This window comes from Pistacia vera, unplaced genomic scaffold (assembly GCF_008641045.1).
Source record: "Pistacia vera cultivar Batoury unplaced genomic scaffold, PisVer_v2 Contig246, whole genome shotgun sequence".
Classification (NCBI taxonomy): domain Eukaryota; kingdom Viridiplantae; phylum Streptophyta; class Magnoliopsida; order Sapindales; family Anacardiaceae; genus Pistacia; species Pistacia vera.
This window is the reverse complement of record NW_022196053.1, coordinates 84,357-103,881: the sequence shown is the minus strand read 5'-3', so window position 1 is coordinate 103,881 and position 19,525 is coordinate 84,357.

The following is a 19,525-nucleotide window of genomic DNA, read 5'->3' as shown; positions in this document are numbered from 1 at the left end:
CATCCACATTCGTCTTTCACTCTCTCCGCCTCCAGTCACCAAATCTAAAAATTTCAAAATTCAAATCTCTGTACTTCATCTTCGTCAATCGTCGTTCGCCATCACCCATCCACACTGTGAGCTATGTTCGTCGTTCGCCAACACCCAGCACTCCAACAGAGTCACGCCATTGTCCCACCGTGAACAAAGTCTTCTCTCCAAGCTTCGATCTGCCGAGCTTCACGTTCACAGTCAACAGATCACTCTCCAGTCAAGCCACCGTGAGGCATGAGCAGACTCCACCGTGAGGCTTGAGCAGACCCACCCTGAAGAGACTCCACCGTGAGCACTAAGCCACTGAGCAGACCCACCGTGAGCATACTCTTGAATCTTGATTTGAACAATTTATTAGTTATATGCCATGCTATTTGAACTGTGGATACTCTTGAATCTTGATTTGAACTGTGTCAAGTGATGGTCCATTTGCAATGGCTAAAAATATCCTTGTACTCTTACATTACATGTTGGCTATGTAACATGCCTTTTGCAAGCATTTACATTACATGTTGGCTGAAGTTTTTGTTTGTTTTGTTATAACTGGGATTCTAGAGGAATTAATATCAACGGTTTTTCGCTTGGGTGAAGAGAAACTATAGAGACCAAAATTCGATACAGTTAGAAAATAACCATCTTTAAAATGATTGAACAATGCATAAAGTCATTGCAAGAAGTACTTTAACAAAATTATGATCATGAGCCTCTTTATATGATTCCCAGAGAAAAGAAAAAAAAGTCAAAATTTTGTGTAACGAGGAACATAAAAACAATGGAAGAAATTAAGAACAGAAGTTCAAAAGAGCTCCAGGAGAAGAATTGTGAATATAGTAAGTGAAATCTTAGGAAAACCTGAAGAAAAAGCAAGAGAGAATAAATTAGAATATTAATTAGTTTGAAGAAATGATTGTAGGAAACGCATTAGTGTGAAAAGTGAAAAACACCTGTGAGAATAAAGTGAAAGAATAAGTTTCCAGAAAAAGTAAGTTGAAAGCTAGCAGTATTGATTTACAAACAGATGAAATGAAATTCCCAAGTGTCTACACCAAGTAATAAGTACTGGTTATGACTGTTTGTTTATATGATATGGCATCTTATCATGTTATTAAAATGAACTTTAGAAATTATTTTTAATTAGTTCTGAACTATGTTGTAATTGTTTATTTGTGTGGATGTGTTAGATCGGAGAAAGAATATAAATTTGAAAATGATTGTTAGATTTGTTAGATTGGAGCAAGAATATATTTGAAAGAATATTAGTAGGAAGAAGTTTGCCAAGTTGAAAGGAGAGAAATTAGATAGAGAAAATAATATTTCATATGTTTTATTATTTTCATTATAATATTTATAGTGTTAATTGCAGATGATGATCTTCTCGTGTGCCATACAGTACTGCCATTAACAAATCCAGGGGAGTGCGGAATCAAGAAACTCCACTAACACCAACATTGTGGGATGAAGATGTTTATGTCTATTAATTTTTTTTACTTGATTTTATGTTATGTATTTGAGTTTATTTATAGATATTGACTATTAGTAATGTGATTGAATTCTTTATGTTTTTATTCATATTCTGGATTCAGTATCTGCAAATAAGTAATTTAATGTATTTTTCATATAAAGAATACAACAATAATACAAAATAAAAGAGAAACATAGTATGAAATTATATATAAAATAATAAATATTTGAATTTGGGACTTAGTGAAACATTGAAGAATTTTAAGGATTAAAGGGTAATTTGAAAACCGCTTGAAAACGGTTAACCGGTAAACGAACCGAAAATTCGGTTCGGTTCACTTCGTTTTAACCGAAACCGGTTCGGTTTTCGGTTTGGCTTTTCTCCAAACTGGAAACAGGTTCGGTTTGGTTTGGATAAACCAGTTCGGTTAACCGGTTTATCCCACCCCTATCGGTAACTGTAGCATTACTCTTAGTTATTATGATGCCATAATAATAAAATCAACAATACCGCATATATATGGGGATCAACCTCTTGAGGGTAGGACTCAAATTTTAAAAAAAAAATTACTAATATATATGCCCACAAAAATTGCTATTAATAATATACACCAAGTCTATCTTTAGATTTAAAAAAAAAATGAGAACTTTTATACATAATTAGGTTACAAAAAATTTGCTATTAATATATATATACCAAACCCACTATTATTAAAAGTTTAAAACTCTCTCCATCTTCTCCACGGCTCCACATACTTTTTATAATTTTATCCCCAAAATTTTTACTTTCTCATTCTTTCTTCTCTTCTTATGCTATTCACTTTTAAAACTTTTGAAGACTGACATTGTCAAAGTTTTCACTACTTAAAGATCACAATTATATTGCCTATTTCAATTTAGTTTATTTTAGGTTGAATTATGCTGTTTTTTTTTTAGGTTTTTATTTTAATTTAATGGAAAAAAGGAACAGATCTTGTGATGTTGTTTGTGTTTTGTATCTTAGAATGTTCTTGCTTTCCCAAATTAAACATTAACTATATTTTGTTGGACGTTATTTACCCTTCACTATCACTTTCTTATATTTCAAACGTAATTGGTTAATACTTAAAATTATTAAAAAAAAATTGAGTTACTATCTTGTTTATACCAGAAAATTCCCCTTTTTTTTATTAATTTATATTAAAGTCAACGCAACGTTGACTTGATCTAAATTTCAGTAACTGAGCTTAGGCTATGTTTAATCAAAGTCATAAAAATTTATTATAATCTTTGGAAGCCAAAAGTAAAAAAAAAAAAAAAAATTAAAAAAAGTTTTGTCTCAAGGTTTACTCGCACACATTTACTCAAATTTTGCTTCTTATAAATTTATTCAAGCAGAAAAAAATATGGTGTTATTGCATTCTTTTCTTTCAGGTTTTAATATTGTATTATTTTATTTGCTAGTAATTTTTTTAAATTTTCACTAATTATTTAACAAACAATAGTATCCCTCAAGGCAAAAATCGATGACCACCAAAATAATATATATATATATATATATATATATATTATATATTAAGAATTATAGGGTGGTCTGCATGTTTATTCAAAAAACTATGTTAATTAAAGAGTCAAATCTTTTTTTCTTGGGTCATCAAAGCACCAGTGAGTTAGCTTTTGATCACTTCAAATTAAGATTCATTTGGAATGGGTTGTGAAGAAGAGGAGGGGAGATGAAGAAGAAGAAGGTCCAAGGGTAATTTGGTAAAAGAACCCCTGTCCCTATCACAACCCTTCTTCCTAAGGTCGTCCATTTAAGGGTGGAAATCCAGAATTTATGAAATCGGTACCAACCTGAGATTTCATTAAACCTGGATAGGGAACATGTGTTTACTCCAATTTTTTACAACCCAGCTCGGCCCAACCGGGCTGAGTCACCATAAAATCGGGGATATGTATTTGCCCGGAATAACCCATGTTGGACCGGGTTACTGCAACCCACCAGTCCAATTGGTTTTGTGTCAAACCAGGGTAAGCACTCCTACCTGATAAATTGTTAAAACCTTTCCATTTTCAATTTGCAGTCAACATCTACAATCAAAACTTCGGCCACCTTGTGTGCCAAAATTGGCCACTGCCGGCCGCACTACAATCGTCGTTCGTCGAGGGTTTGTGGTTAATTTTATCTTGATTCACTTTATCTCGGTTCTCACATGTGTTCATTGTGTTGTCAATTTCGAAAACTTGTATTTTATTGCTGTTGAAGCTGTGTTGATTATGAGAAGTGAGAACTTGAATACACCATATTCTGAAGACTTGAATATAGTGTTGTGTTATGAGGAGGATTGATGAGGTTCTCCATTGGATTTTGATTATGATTATGATGAGATTTTCGATGATGATGATGAATTAGAATTGTGGAGGTGATGTTTGTGTGATAATTGAAATGGGGATAGAGGAGAGTAGAGTTTTGATTCGATGTGAGACTATGAGGGTGTTTGTCTAAGCTTATAAGCTGGTCAAACTTGCTTATAAGCTCTAAAATTAAACTAACTTGTTTGTTATAATTTTGTTGAGTTTATAAGAAAAAAAAAAAAATAAGTTAGGAGGAGGTATTTTTTTTTTTAGCTTATAAGCATTGCTTAAAAGCTAGTTTAACTATGTATATCTACACATTATCCTTGTTTAATTTTAAAATTCATAGTATACCCTTGTTTAATGTAGTACATTTTTTAGTAATTTATAATAAAATGTTACTTAAACTATATTTTACTAAACACGTAAATACTTATCAGTCACTTATAAGTATTTTAATCAAATGCGTAATTGCTTAAAATTTAAATACTATAAGTTAATTTTAGCTAAGTTAATTTTCATAAACTCAGACAAACACCCCGATAAAAGATGTGTTTGCAATGAAGAAATGGATGGTTGTGATTTTTTTGGGACAAAAAGGGATGGGATAAGGATAAGGTATAGGGATAAGATTTAGAGATTCTCTTCTTCACGTTTTTGATATTTATATTATTTATTAATATATTTATTAGATAATGTGAATATTACATTATTTTATTTTATTTCTATTTATTTTAATTAAAATCTATTTTAGTCAATTTATCAAAATTACTTTAAATCTTTTTTTTTTTATTCTTTTTTTTTTCATTCAAGTTCAGAAGTTTGACCTCTCCTTAAATTTTTTTTTTTTTTTTACAATTTAATTTATTAGCTGTCTTTAATTATCTATTCCTTGTTTATTAACAATTTATTCAAAGTTTTAAGTTAATTTTTTATTTTTCTAAAATTATATTTAAGCCCTTTAATTTTAGAACTTAAATTTTTTTATTACACATAATGATGTCTATCAATAAACCGTTGATTAAAATGATCGGACGATCAACCGAGACTCAGGGCCTTGACCAGGTCAAGAACTTTGGGTTTTAAAAACACTGGCTTACTCTTTAATTTATTAGTCATTGTAGCATTAAATTAATTTTCATGACTACAATTAAGCATTGGATACAAACCCAGCTCACTCTCAAACATCTAGTAGAAATCTGATTCTCAAGATTGCTGGGTGGTTTGTTTACATTATTTTCAATGGCCTGTATGATTTCAGTTTTGATTTCCTTAATGATGTCAACAATTCTTTATGATTCTTTAAATCAGAACTTACGATCTGTTCACACAAGCAATCACATGTACCCATTACTCTCTCGACTATTATATGAATATTTTATTGGATATCGACTTATGCATTGATAAATCTCTCTCTATAAGGGCTTCTTCAACCCCATCACACATTTGTGAAGGTTCTTGTGAAAAATGGTGACAGCTCCATGGCGTCGTTAGCCTCAAAGATGGTGAAACAATTCTCTGTTGGGTTGGGAACAGCTGAATTTCCTTCAACTCAAATCATGACACCTCAAAAACAAGCTGTCTCCATGCAATTCAACTCGGCTACACGACATTTCGATACAGCTGCACTCTACGGGACCGAGCAAGCTCTTGGCGAAGCCATAGCTGAAGCTTTACGACTTGGCCTCATCAAATCGCGCCGAGGAGCTTTTCACTTCAAAGCTTTGGGCCAGCAATGCTCACCGTGATCTTGTCTCCCGGCAATTAAGAGCTCTCAAGTAATGTAGCCAAGCAATTACTGATATTTAAAAATTTTCCTTACTATTTGATCTCTTAGTCTAATATTTGTTGAATGCAGGAATCTGGGGTGGATTATCTTTTTTTGTTCATTTTCCATTGATTGACACCGACAGGGGTTTCCATTTGAAAAAAAGGAGATCTTCCATAGATTGGAATCATTTTGGAGGGCATGGAGGAGTGTCAAAAGCTTGGTCTTACCAAATCAGTAGGGGTCGGGAACTTTTCGGTCAAGAAGCTTGAGAAATTACTAGCCACCCCTAAAATCCTTCCTGCGTTGATCAAGTTAGTCTAATTAATTCTTTCACCAAATTAACTTTGTTTCATCAGTAGTCAATTAATATATTTTCTTTAAAGGTGGAGATGAATCCGGTCTGGCAGCAAAAGAAGCTGAGAGAGTTCTGTAAGAAAAAGGGTATTCATAAAACACTTACTCGCCATTGGGAGGCAAGGGAACTCCTTGGGGAACTGACCGTGTCTCTGAAGTGCTCAAAGAGATGCTAGCAGTAGAGGGAAGTCAGCTGCTCAGGTAATTGTTTCGATTAAGTGAATAGTGGAAAAAATGATCTTCAAATGCACAATGATTTAATGAAGAATATAAATAATAATTACTAAAATTTTGGATTATAAAAATCAATTATAGTTTTTTTTTTTTTTTTTTTTTTTTTTTTTGAATTTTGAGGGTTTTTTGGTGCATGTGAAGGGTTCTCTAAGATGGGTTCACGAGCAAGGAGGTAAGTTAGTTGGAAGAGCTTGATGAAGGAAGAATGAAAGAGAACCTGGATATCTTTGACTGGAAGTTTAAGTGTGAAGGAGGCTACACAAGATAGCGCATATTCCACAAGTAAGAGGAAATCCTGCATTTTGCGGTATCAGAAGAAGGCCTACAAGTCCATGAGAGGAGTTTTGGGATGGAGAAATCTAGAGTATTGCACTATATCACGTCAATCTTATCATCATTTAATTACATAATTAATATGTAATGGTTTCAAATTCAAAAAAGAATAATTTGGCTTGTAATGAAACACCCGTATTTTTTTTTTCATATATAATTTGAATCATTTGATTTGATTCCATAATATATTTGTCTTTGAATTCTCCACGTAATGAGAGGTGCATAGGTGGCCTGCACTATTTCCAATTTCTCTTTATCTTTTGCTCTACAACTATGTTGTTGCAATTTCGTTTGTATACAAGTGGGTTATTGATTATGATTTCATAAACAGGAATACTAACCTTACAAAGAGTTATACAAAAAGTCATACAAAGAGAAAATATCTATCCTTAAAAGAAGGAAAAAGAGAGAGAGAGAGAGATATATATATCATGAATTTTAAGGTAGAGATTATCCTCTTATATTGCTCTTGTATACCTCTTTATAAAGGCTAGGTGTACTCTATCATAAAAGTCATCATACTGTAACAAATGTATAAGATAAGTTGAAAAATCTCTAGGTGTCTTCATCTCAATTTTGTTCATGATTTGCTAGTAGGAATTAGAGAAAGAAAGTAACTTATAAAAGTTGAAGCTGCAAAAATCAGGGCTCGTTTGGTTCAAAATTTGGGGGTTTGAGAAAAGTTTTTTGAAAAAAGTTAAAAAAAAAAAGTTGAATTGGGCGGGTATTACGATGTAGAATTTATAAATTAATAAAATACCCTTTATGTTTGTTTTTTACAAAATACCCCTATAATAAAACATTAAAAGTAACAAAAAATACCTCTAACCCACCCTCAAACACCCCAGCCGGCGACCACCACCGGAGGTGGCGGCGGAGTCGCCTTATGGGCGCATGACCGGTTGGATCTGCGGTCATGCGTCGCTATGGCCTTTCCGGCCAGATCCACGGTGGATCTGGCCGGGGAAAGGCCAGATCAACGGTCAGATCTAGCCGTCAAGGCCAGATCTGGCCGTATTTGTCTCAACGACGGCCAACAAACGGTCGTCGTTGACGTTTGTTGGCCGTCGTGACCGAGTGTTACGGCCAAAGATCTGGCCGTCAACGGCCAGATCTTGGCCTTAGATCTGGCCTTTTCCGGCCAGATCCACGTGGATCTGGCCGGAAAGGCTAGATCGGCGCACTACCGAGATTCAACGGTAGTGCGCCATCCTACCAAATTCCGGCCATTTTTTCGGTGAGTGGTGGGCACATGGTAAATGGGATTGTTGGGGTGTTTTTATAATTTTAAAAAAATATTTAGGGGTATTAATTAAATTAACAAATTTAGAGGGTTTAAAAAAAATAAATATATTGAAAATAGTATCCCAAAAATGAGAGATTTGGGTATTTTACTGTTAACTTTTTGGGAATACCAAGATAGTATTCCCAATCTTGAACCAAACGGAGCCCAGATTTTTATTTTTCTTTTAGTGGAAGTATTATAATGAGAGGTTTTTGGCCTCACCTGATAAAACTTTTAGTATTTAAAAAACTAAATACAAGAATGAGATGGTTGGACTGACGTTGAGTATAATTGGAGTAATTGAATTTAGTTGATTGTGGGGGTGTAACTGTAAAATATTAAAAATGCAAAAATTCTAATTGCAAGAATTGAAAATTAGAATAAATAATGGGGATACCTAGGGGGTCCACTCGTACCCACATAGAGTAGGGTACAGATTCAATATTTTGGCCCCATTTAATGAAACGTTTTGGATACATTCTCATAAGACCTACACCATTTGGACACTGACCCACCCGCCTGTTTTGTCAGATCTACTGAAAACCCATGCCACCATTTACAATCCATTTCAAAACCAAAACAAAGTAACTGGACCTCATCATTCTTAATACGGCAGCCCCACAATTAATTCAACTCAAAACCAACCAATATAATTTGGGCTCAACATTTATAGGCCGGCTCACTTAAGCAATAATACCCAAAAAACCCATCAACACTATCAATCCCACTAATTATAATTTAAGTCAAACCCGAATCAAAATAATTGGGCCTCATATCTAATTTAACCAACCAGCCCACCATTTACTGGATCTCTTTCCAATTCAACGACCAAGTTGATTCACAACGCCAATATTCTAGTAAAAACATCCCATGCGCACTACACCCATACAATCCAAAATAATCAGACCGTAGATTCCAAATTAATATCCAATTTCCAGCAAAAGGAAAGGGTCATAGACAATTAAAATTCAAAGTCTACACATACAAACCTCCAATAGATACTCACAAAGTATACAAAATGCATACTATTACTAGCAATTTATTCCAAACATAGACATGATATCCCCATGACTCAATATTTTATAAAAACCAACAAGACGGCTAGCATAAACAAACATTAACCCAATTAAGTTAACTTGATGACGATGGATGGATTGTTAATGTAATCCTTTTGAAGCTAAAAAAACAGTGATCTGAAGAAAGATCAAAATCCTCTCATAGCACCGTTGTTGTCCCCGATTCAAAATCCAATAGACTCTTATGCAAATCTCCCATCAACTTTTGCTAAATCTTTCTCACTCTCCCTATCGCCGTAATTTATTCGTGCGACAATCTCTCCTTCCAGCACCACCATCACATTCTCAACACTTTCCTCCTCTCTTCTCAGTTTTATTTCTCCTCTTCTTCTTTTCTCTTTCAAGAGATTAATGTTCATCAACGTCTCTAATAAATTTCCTTTAGTCCTCACTTATTTCAGATTAAACTTTACTCCCAAAAACTTTCAAAATTAACACTTTAACCCGCCAAAAGTCTTAAGTCAAATTTAATAAAATTCCATAAAATACATATTATGATACCATAAATTTTGTTCATATGTACCATAAATTCATCAGAAATAAGAAGAAAGACGTGTTAATGAAGCCAGTATTACGTTTCCCTTTTAAATCTCATAATGCACATGATTAGAAAATAAAGTAAAACGAAATTACATATACTGATGTCAACATGGTAACAAAACTCAATGTCATCTGATCTGTATCTTAAATGCTACATGGGTACCAAACATTAATTTCATCACTTCAAAGCTTTGGTGCGGCGATGCACACCGTGACCTCGTCCTCCCTGCAATAAAAAAAAAACTCTCAAGTAAGTAATCAGGCCAAACATTAATTAAGAGACTATTTTTATGTGAAAATTTTTTATTTTGTTTCATTGTAGGAATCTTGGGTTGGCGTATCTTGATCTATATCTCATCATTTTCAGGGAAGCTTGAAACGGGGCACTGGGTATTCATATACAGAAGATATTGTGGCGATAGATATAGAGTCTGTGTGGGAGGCCATGGAGGAGTGTCAAAGCTTGGACTTACGAAATCCATAGGAGTCAGCAACTTTTCCTGCAAGAAGCTTGAGAAATTACTTGCCTCTGCAAAAATCCCTCCGGCTGTCAATCAATTAGAGTCAATTCTTTAACAAAATTTTATGTTTCTAGTGTTGTATAGCTGAATAAACACGCGTGTTTGATATTTGGTTAGGTGGAGATGAACCCAGTTTGGCAACAGAAGAAGCTGAGAGAGTTCTGTGAGGAAAGGGCATCCATATAACGGCTTACTCGCCGTTGGGAGCCAAAGGAGTAGTTTGGGGAACAACAGAGTCATGGATTCTCAAGTGCTGAAAGAGATTGCAATTGCTAAAGGAAAGACAGTTGCTCAGGTGAATTAGTTTCGAGTCAGTCATTCCAATTTTTTTCAAGTTATCTGAACTTATTTTAGTAATATATTGAGTGGAAGACGAGATTTAATTGACTTCTTCTGTGCTTTATTTGTATATGTGAAGGTTTCTCTCAGGTGGGTTTATGAGCAAGGAGTAAGTTTAGTTGTGAAGAGCTTTGACAGAGAAAGAATGAAAGAAAACCTTGAGGTATTTGACTGGCAGTTGAGTGCTGAAGAACTTCAGAAAATAGAACAAATTCCACAGATGAGAGGGAACATCGTTCAGCAATTTGTGTCGAGAGGGTCCTTACAAGTCCATTGAAGAGATCTGGTGTGAAACCCCGTTTTTAATCCTAATACATATTAAATATTTGTGTGATTTTATTTTTATAGAAGGGGATTTCTGTAGTTTTTTAAAGTTTTATTGGGAATGAAATTTGCAAGAAAAGGAAGCTGCTGGGTTTGCATGTAATAAGGAGCAAAATCTGGAGGTTTATTTGAAAGAAAAGCTGAAGTGGTAGGGGTTTAGCAGGATTACCTGTAATCTAGGGGCAGAAGCATAAATTTAGAAAGATTAAAAATATAAAAAAAAAAGAAAAGAAAAGGGATGTTCGCCCAAAGAAGAAGAAAGAATATGAGAGTGAGGGAGGAAAGCGAAAACAGAGCAGAAAAAGAAAAAAAAAAAAAAAAAAAAAGGAGAGAAAGAGAAAACGAAGGAGAAAGAGAGAAAGATAAGGGAAAGATAAAAGAGAGGATAGAAAGAAGAGAAAAGGAGAAGTGAGGAGAAGGGTTCGGCTGAAAAAGGTAGAGTGAGAGAGAAATGGAGGAGATGAAATGAAAAATAGTGGAAGGAGAAAAGAAGAGCAGACTAGTTGTAACCCATGTTCGGGTTGTTCATGCATGCAGCTTGGGAGGATCAGAAGAGAAGAGTGGAGGAGAGTGGCAGGGAGCTTCGGTTGAGTTAGAATGTGAGTGGATCTAAACTGTCTCCTAAAAAAAAAAAAAAGATTTAAGCTTATGCCCTTGCATGTTGATTCCTTCTACTAAGTATTTTGTTTTTGCAAAAATCCTGAGCATGATGTTTGAGAGTGGAATAGTAGAATTTTGCATAAAATCATGTTTTTAGTGAAATGATTCTAGTTTGTGCATAAATGCCTTAACTTCGAATTTATTTCAGTTTTGATATGGTATTATCATCTTCTGTAAATATTTTTGGCATGCATGTGAATGATGTTACATATCATGAAATTTGTAAGTAGTGTGGACATGCATGTATAAATAATAATGCTATACCAATGTTGTTGAATGGAAAGCAGAATTTTGTGTTTCCGCCTGTTTGATTTGGTTGATGATTGATAATTCCAGCTAATTTTTGGTAGGGCTGGTTTGTTTGGGAATTAATTGGTAGCAGTAATGGTTGGAATGAAGGGTATGGAAATTATGGATTTCATATATTGATTAATTTTGACAAGCATATGTGCATTTTTATGCATATTCACAATGTTTGTGAGAACAGAATATGGAAGCAGTATGTTGGATATGGGGCTGAATGTGTTGTTGACTGAAATTGGAGATTTAAGCAATAGGTTTTATATGGGTAGAGCATAATGTTGTCCTAAAGAACCAAGAGTTATTAAAGTATGTTTTTGGTTATAAAAAGTTATGCTGTAAAATCTGACAGCCTAAACTTCTGAAAATTTTATATATGTTTCGGGTGCAAATGAAGCTAATTTCAGATATTTTGTTTTAAACTTATTAGAGATTGGTTGAAAATTGATTTCACCCCAAAATTCGAAGTATTGGATTTTTTAATGAATTTTGAATTCCGCTATGAAATTCTGGAATTTCATGTTTCTGTAGAGCATGCATTTTTCAGAACTGAAATAATGCACTTATACTTATCCAAATTGAGTGATTTTAAATCTTGTGAATCCTATGTGCGTCTAGTTTAATTCTGGAGAGTTTCATGTGGATTAGATTAAGGGTGAATTGTATGAATTTTACAAGTCAGTACATCAATTCTGGAAACAGTTGACAGATTAAATGAGTTGAAAGAAAATTGTGTTTAAATAGTTATTGATTTTGAAATGACTTGAAAATATTACTGGATCAACATATATTTGTCTAGAATGCCCCATTGAAATTATAGCTCGACTTGATGAGTGGATTAAACCAAATCTTCTTCCAAAAGCTGAAATTCTGTTTACATGTTAACTTGTGATTTTATTTTAAATGTTTTGATGAAGTTGGTATATAGAATTTATAGTATTCAGGCTAATGAATAAATGTTGCTGTTGAGAGTAGAGAATGGTGAATTGTATACGGGTTGAGGATCGTGATGTTGGTAGGTGGTTTCTTGGTAAAAGAAAAAGAGAAGGGGTGCATTCTGTCAGTTTTGAAAGTATGTTTTAAAACTTGCATTCTACCCCCATTTTGCATGGAATTTCATACGATTGGCATGATTTACTTTATATGAAATGTGGTATATATCTTATGTTAGTGATGGACATATGCTATGGAAATGGTGGTTGAAAGTAATTTTTAATCTGGGTTAAACTGTCAGTTTTAAAAAATGTTTGGAAATTTTCAGTTTCACCCCTGGATGTGATTTTTGAATATTATGTCATATAGGATTGTTATAAGCACTTACGAAATATGCTTGACTTAACTGTTACTTGAGATTATGCATGAGATTGTGGTGCTAAAACCACTACGAGTAACATCCCCAGTTTTCAGGCTCTGCCCACGCGATGCAGGATTCCGCTGGGTATTGAGATAGATATTTGGTCTCAGGCTCTGCGCATGGTATTGAGATATTAGTGCTCTGCCGGGCGTTGAGCTTGTCCGCCAGGTATTGAGATGGTTTCTTCAGGCTTTGCCGCGCGATGATAGATCTGCCGGGTATGAGATGTTTTTCCCAGCTCTGCCTGTGTGTGGGATGCCCCAGGTATCGAGATTTTTCCCCAAGGTACTAGGGCGGTGAGGGTTTTCTGTATTAATATCATAATCAATTTTGAATGTTCAAAATCACATTCAGTTTTGAGGATCGTTATGAGCGATAGTCTCAATATGGCTTTCAAAATATTAGAGAGCCTTCAGTATTAGCCCCGGTTTTCGAAATAAGAATTAGCTTATAGTTTCAGTCAAGTAAAGCTACAGTATCAGTTTACTATTTCGAAACAGGATATCGGTTTAAAGTTTTCAGATACCAGCCTACAGTTTTCAGTATCAGTTAATAGTTTCAGTTTTCAGTATATGATGGATAGTTTGCATTAGTTATATGAAACATTTTATGTTTGTAGCATGATTTAGAAAACATTGTCTTAGAAGCATGAGCATTACAGTATTCTTTAAGTTCTCAAAAGAGTTTTCAATATTTAATGATGAGCTATAATCAGAATTTGTTTTCAGCTTAAATGATGAGATTACAGACTAGCAAACTTTAGAAAACGAGTTATACATGCATACAGGATGATTAGCTACCACCCATCATGTTCATAGATCATGTTGTTTTTAGGATTCATAAGAAATATTGCAGCCATGACTATTGTTGAAGAATGTTTTGCAAACTCTCCCCAATCCCCCACTCACTGAGTATTTCAGCTCACCCCTTTTTAGACCCTTTTTCCCAGGTTCACAGGAAGAGTCGCGCTGAGGAGTGATTTCCTTCGAGGTTGGGCCCTTACGTCATTGACTCATCATGTGTGTAAAAATGTCATGCTTGTTACCGCTACCGAATTATGTTTTATCCTTATGTTTATCTCTGTGTTGATTAAAAGATATGAATATCTGATACCATCCGTTTTTGGATTTTATGAACGTACAAGTTAGCTTTCAGATTTTCAAATGTATACATATATATATATATATCTTATGTGTTTATGCTTTCAAAACGAGTCCAAGCAAATGTTTTTATGAAAAACTTATTTAGAATACAGGTTTTTAGATTCCCACACGACACGTCTCGGCCGCCTGAGTCTCATAGGTGCGCCCGGAGCTTATGAGGTAGGGAGGGTCGAGGCGGGTCGTGTCATCTGGGATGGAGAAATTTAAGGTCAATTTACTTTGTTGTGACTTCAATGCAAACTATGTATTTTTAGTTGTATTTATATTTACCATGCACTCCCATAATAAGCTCAGAATTAAACTAATTTTCTTCCAAGGTTGGAACAGGGTAGGGAACTTGAATCCTTAAACCTCTTATTATCACTGAAAATCAATTCGAGTAAGCGAAAATGATGATATATGTTTCAACAGTACTCATAAATTCTTTGAAATAATGAGTAAATTGTCATTAGATTTGGCAAAAAAATCAGCCACAATACTATTTTAAAATATAACTTGATAATCAAATAGTTAATTAAAACTTTTAAATGTATTATTTAAATAATCTTGAATTCAATCCACTTATATTACTAATAAGAGTGGTGATTAAAAAAATTTATTCGATTGTTAATTTAGAAAAAATATAAGTTATTAATTGGTCGTAGTTTCAATTCCACGGGCCAAATAAAAAAGGTTCAGTTAATAAACAAAACTAATGACAATGATGTGGAGTATTATTTTGGAGCCAACCCTCAAAACTCAAATCCCAATGACCAGATCCCACTGCTTCACTTTCTCAGATAGAGACAAAACCTTTGTGTAGCTGATGCAAAGCCTTCGTGTAAATAATGCACATGCAACCCACCAACCAAGAGCGTGTATGTATATCAGACATGACGTGACTCACTTTCATTAACAGAGCCTTTATCAACAGGCACATTGACCTGATGTACTCACCTTTTTCCATTGCACAAAAGAACTACTTTAGATCTCGACCCACAAATACAGTACTCTTGGTTTAACTCCTTCACCTGTGTCACTGCTGTAAGTCTAATGATTTAATTGCCAAAAAAATGTATGGAAATGTTTTTGGGAAAAGTTCAGAAAATCAAGATAAATAAGTCAGCAGATTATTGAACAAAACATGATTCTTATTTTTGTATAAGATTTTTTACACACTGGATTTATGATCTTTTGAAATGAAAATTTCAAGCAAACCATTCTGCAGCATTTTCTTCTACATCAGTAATAACGGCAACAAACACATAGATTCACAAAACCAAATGCTAATCAAGATTTAACAAATTTCCATCTTTGAAGTCTACAAAGCACAAGCCAATATCATCCATCACATCCACCAAGAACGAAATAAGTCGCAGAAAACAGTACCTCAAGAGGTTTCAATTCAAACACAAACACTTACTTCTTTTCTTTCTTAGAAATCATTACAGATTCTTCTATTTCCTTAAAGAGATCACCAAACATTTTCACAAGATCAGGAACCTAACCAATCGTACGAATAACCCTCTCCTCCATTTCAGTTCTGTCGATCTTTCCGATGAAAAAATAACGCCATTGTTCTAGAAAATTGTACTTAAAATCTGAAGGATCCAACTTGCTCCTCACTTTCTCAACAAAACTTAATGTTTCCCGGTGAAGCCACTGCCTCTCCTCCTCCATCGATCGGTTGTCGTCGATTAAGAAAAACCCTAACCCTTTTCTTAAAATGAGAATCAATGTAATTTTCTGGTACGGTTATGGTGACTATATATGGACTATGGTCATGAAATGGAGACTAAAAATTTATAAAAGGAAAGATCGAGAAGATTCTTAAATTGTTATTAAAAATGGCGTCTATGACGTGGACCAGTAGTGGGATTTACACTTGTAAAGAAAGCGAAGAAGCAGCTGTCTAATATATTATGAACCCAGTTAAGTTTGGAAATTTCTGAAGAATTTAATGTCTTCTGCATCATTAATCACACCAAGAAAACAATAACGAAAACACAAACAATCAAACCAAAGAAATGCAAATCAAGATTTAACGTAATTCAAGCTTTTAAAGTTCCCATCACAAGAAAGAAATAACTCCAAGAAAACTGTACCTCAAGAGGTTTCAATTCCCACACAAACACTTATATTTCTTCTTCCTAAGATGTATTTTCAATTTCTCCATGACCAAGATTCCTCAAGACCATCCTTTACTCGTCTAGACTCTTCAAGATGTCCCCAAACATTTTCAATAAGATCATGATATTGGCCAATCATGTGAAAAGTCTTTTCCTCCATTTCAGTTCGGTCAATATTCTTTCCCTTGCAAAAATCAAGCAAAGGCTGTAGAAAATTGTACTTAAAATCTGCAGGGTCCAACTTACTCTCCACTTCCTCAAGGAAATCTGAAGGGTCCAACTTACTCTCCACTTCCTCAAGGAAATTGAACAGTATTTAGATTTTCACTTGTACAGAAAGCGAAGTAGCAGCTGTGTTATCTAAATCCAATTTATATTGAAATCTTTTAGTTTTCATTTTTCGTTTTTTTATAATTTTTCTTCAGTATATAACAAATTATGAGTTAATACATTGGACAAATTGTGTACATTGCATTGCCATCTGCAGAACTTCATATTTTGGATTCTACATCATGATTGAAGATTTTGGAAAGCTCAATCATATCAAGTAATACGTAACTAGAAGAGTTTTAGATTCTACAACTCGCCTGCATGAAGCCAGAATCAATAGTAATCACGTTTAAGATGAAAAGCAACCACAATTTCTATGGAGTTATGAGTGCAGTAACAGTAGTAAGAATATGAAGAATAAGATGGGGTGATTTAGGCCCACCTGTTGGTGAGTTGTTTTTGACTATGCACATAAAAGATAATGATTGGACATCCCTATTTGCTGTCATTTTACTATAGATTGCAACTACAGAAGGTGCAATGAACCAACCATCCATGGATTCCCCTTGGACGCAGCTGAGTTTTGTCTCAAAGTGAATGAACGAGCGATGGAGGTTTCTTTCATCTCTTGACATTTATTGATAACGTTATCCACGTGCTTTTGATTGAACCCTAGCCTCTAATTTAGTCAATGTCGGCGGCTTCATGATACATGGAGAAGGTGCAATGAACCAACCATCCATGGATTCCCCTTCGACGCAGCTGAGTTTTGTCTCAAAGCGAAACAACGAGCCATGCAGGTTTCTTTCATCTCTCGACATTTATTGATAACATTATCGACGTGCTTTTGATCGAACCCAAGCCTCTAATTTAGTCAATGTCGGCGGCTTCATGTTCACACTTCCGTGTATCACATTTCATTGTCACTTGGGCGCGTACCAAACAGATGGATCCCAAAAGCCAGCAAAACAATTTGTGCATATATTATCATAAAAATACAATGAATGTTTTGATTATTAACTACTTGTTAAATCATTTAAAAGAAAAAAATAATAATAATTAAACTACAGATTAAAGGGTAAAATAACAATTAATTGCTCATCTTCTTCTCGTCTGCATTTCCTTTCCTGTTATTTTGTCGTTTTATGGAAGACTCGGTCTTCTCTTCTGAGAAGAAAGATAAGTAACAGAGGACAGCAATCAACACTTTGCTTCCTTTTATTTACTTAACCAGTCAACCAACCTGGAAGAGGAATAAATCCCTCCTACCGATTATAAGTCTATAACAACCAATAAGTTTTTTTTTTTTTTTTTTTTTTTTTTTTTTTNGATCGGCGCACTACCGCCAGATTCAACCGGTAGTGCGCCATCCTACCAAATTCCGGCCATTTTTCGGTAGTGGTGGCCAGAATCTGGTAAATGTGGATTGTTGGGGTGTTTTTATAATTTTAAAAAAAATATTTAGGGGTATTTAATTAAATTAACAAATTTAGAGGGTTTAAAAAAATTAAATAATATTGAAAATAGTATTCCCAAAAATGAGAGATTTTGGGTATTTTACTGTTTAACTTTTTTGGGAATACCAAGATAGTATTCCCAATCTTGAACCAAACGGAGCCCAGATTTTTATTTTTCTTTTAGTGGAAGTATTATTAATGAGAGGTTTTTGGCCTCACCTGATAAAACTTTTAAGTATTTAAAAAACTAAATTCCAAGAATGAGATGGTTGGACTGACGTTGGAGTATAATTGGAGTAATTGAATTTAGTTGATTGTGGGGGTGTAACTGTAAAATATTAAAACTGCAAAAATTCTAATTGCAAGAATTGAAAATTAGAATAAATAATGGGGATACCTAGGGGTCCACTCGTACCCACATAGAGTAGGGTACAGATTCAATATTTTGGCCCCATTTAAATCGAACCGTTTTGGATACATTCTCATAAGACCTACACCCATTTGGACCTGACCCACCCGCCTGTTTTGTCAGATCTACTGAAAACCCATGCCACCATTTACAATCCATTTCAAAACCCAAAACAAAGTAACTGGACCTCATCATTCTTAATACGGCAGCCCACCAATTAATTCAACTCAAAACCCAACCAATATAATTTGGGCTCAACATTTATAGGCCGGCTCACTTAAGCAATAATACCCAAAAACCCCATCAACACTATCAATCCCACTAATTATAATTTAAGTCTAATAACCCGAATCAAAATAATTGGGCCTCATTATCTAATTTAACCAACCAGCCCACCCATTTACTGGATCTCTTTCCAATTCAACGACCAAGTTGATTACACAACGCCAATATTCTAGTAAAAACATCCCATGCGCACTACACCCATACAATCCAAAATAATCAGACCTGTAGATTCCAAATTAATATCCAATTTCCAGCAAAAGGAAAGGGTCATAGACAATTAAACATTCAAAGTCTACACATACAAACCTCCAATAGATACTCCACAAGTATACAAAATGCATACTATTACTAGCAATTTATTCCAAACTAGACATGATATCCCCATGACTCAAATATATTATAAAACCAACAAGACGGCTAGCATAAACAAACATTAACCCAATTAAGTTAACTTGATGACGATGGATGGATTTGTTAATGTAATCCTTTTGAAGCTAAAAAACAGTGATCTGAAGCAAGATCAGAATCCTCTCATAGCACCCTTGCTTGTCCTTCTGATTCAAAATCCAATAGACTCTCCATGCAAATTCTCCCCATCACCATTTTGCTAAATCTTTCTTCACTCTCTCTGATCGCCGTAATTTATTCGCCGACAATCTCTCTTTCCAGCCACCACCATCACATTCTCTTGGCCCTTTCCTCTCTCTCTTCTCAGTTTTATTTCTCTCTCTTCTTCTTTTCTCTCTTTCAAGAGATTACTGTTCATCAACGTCTCTAATAAATTTTCCTTTAGTCCTCACTTATTTCAGTTATTACGTTACTCCCAAAAACTTTCAAAATCTAACACTTTAACCCGCCAAAAATCATTAAGTCAAATTTAATAAAATTCCATAAAATACATATTATTGATACCA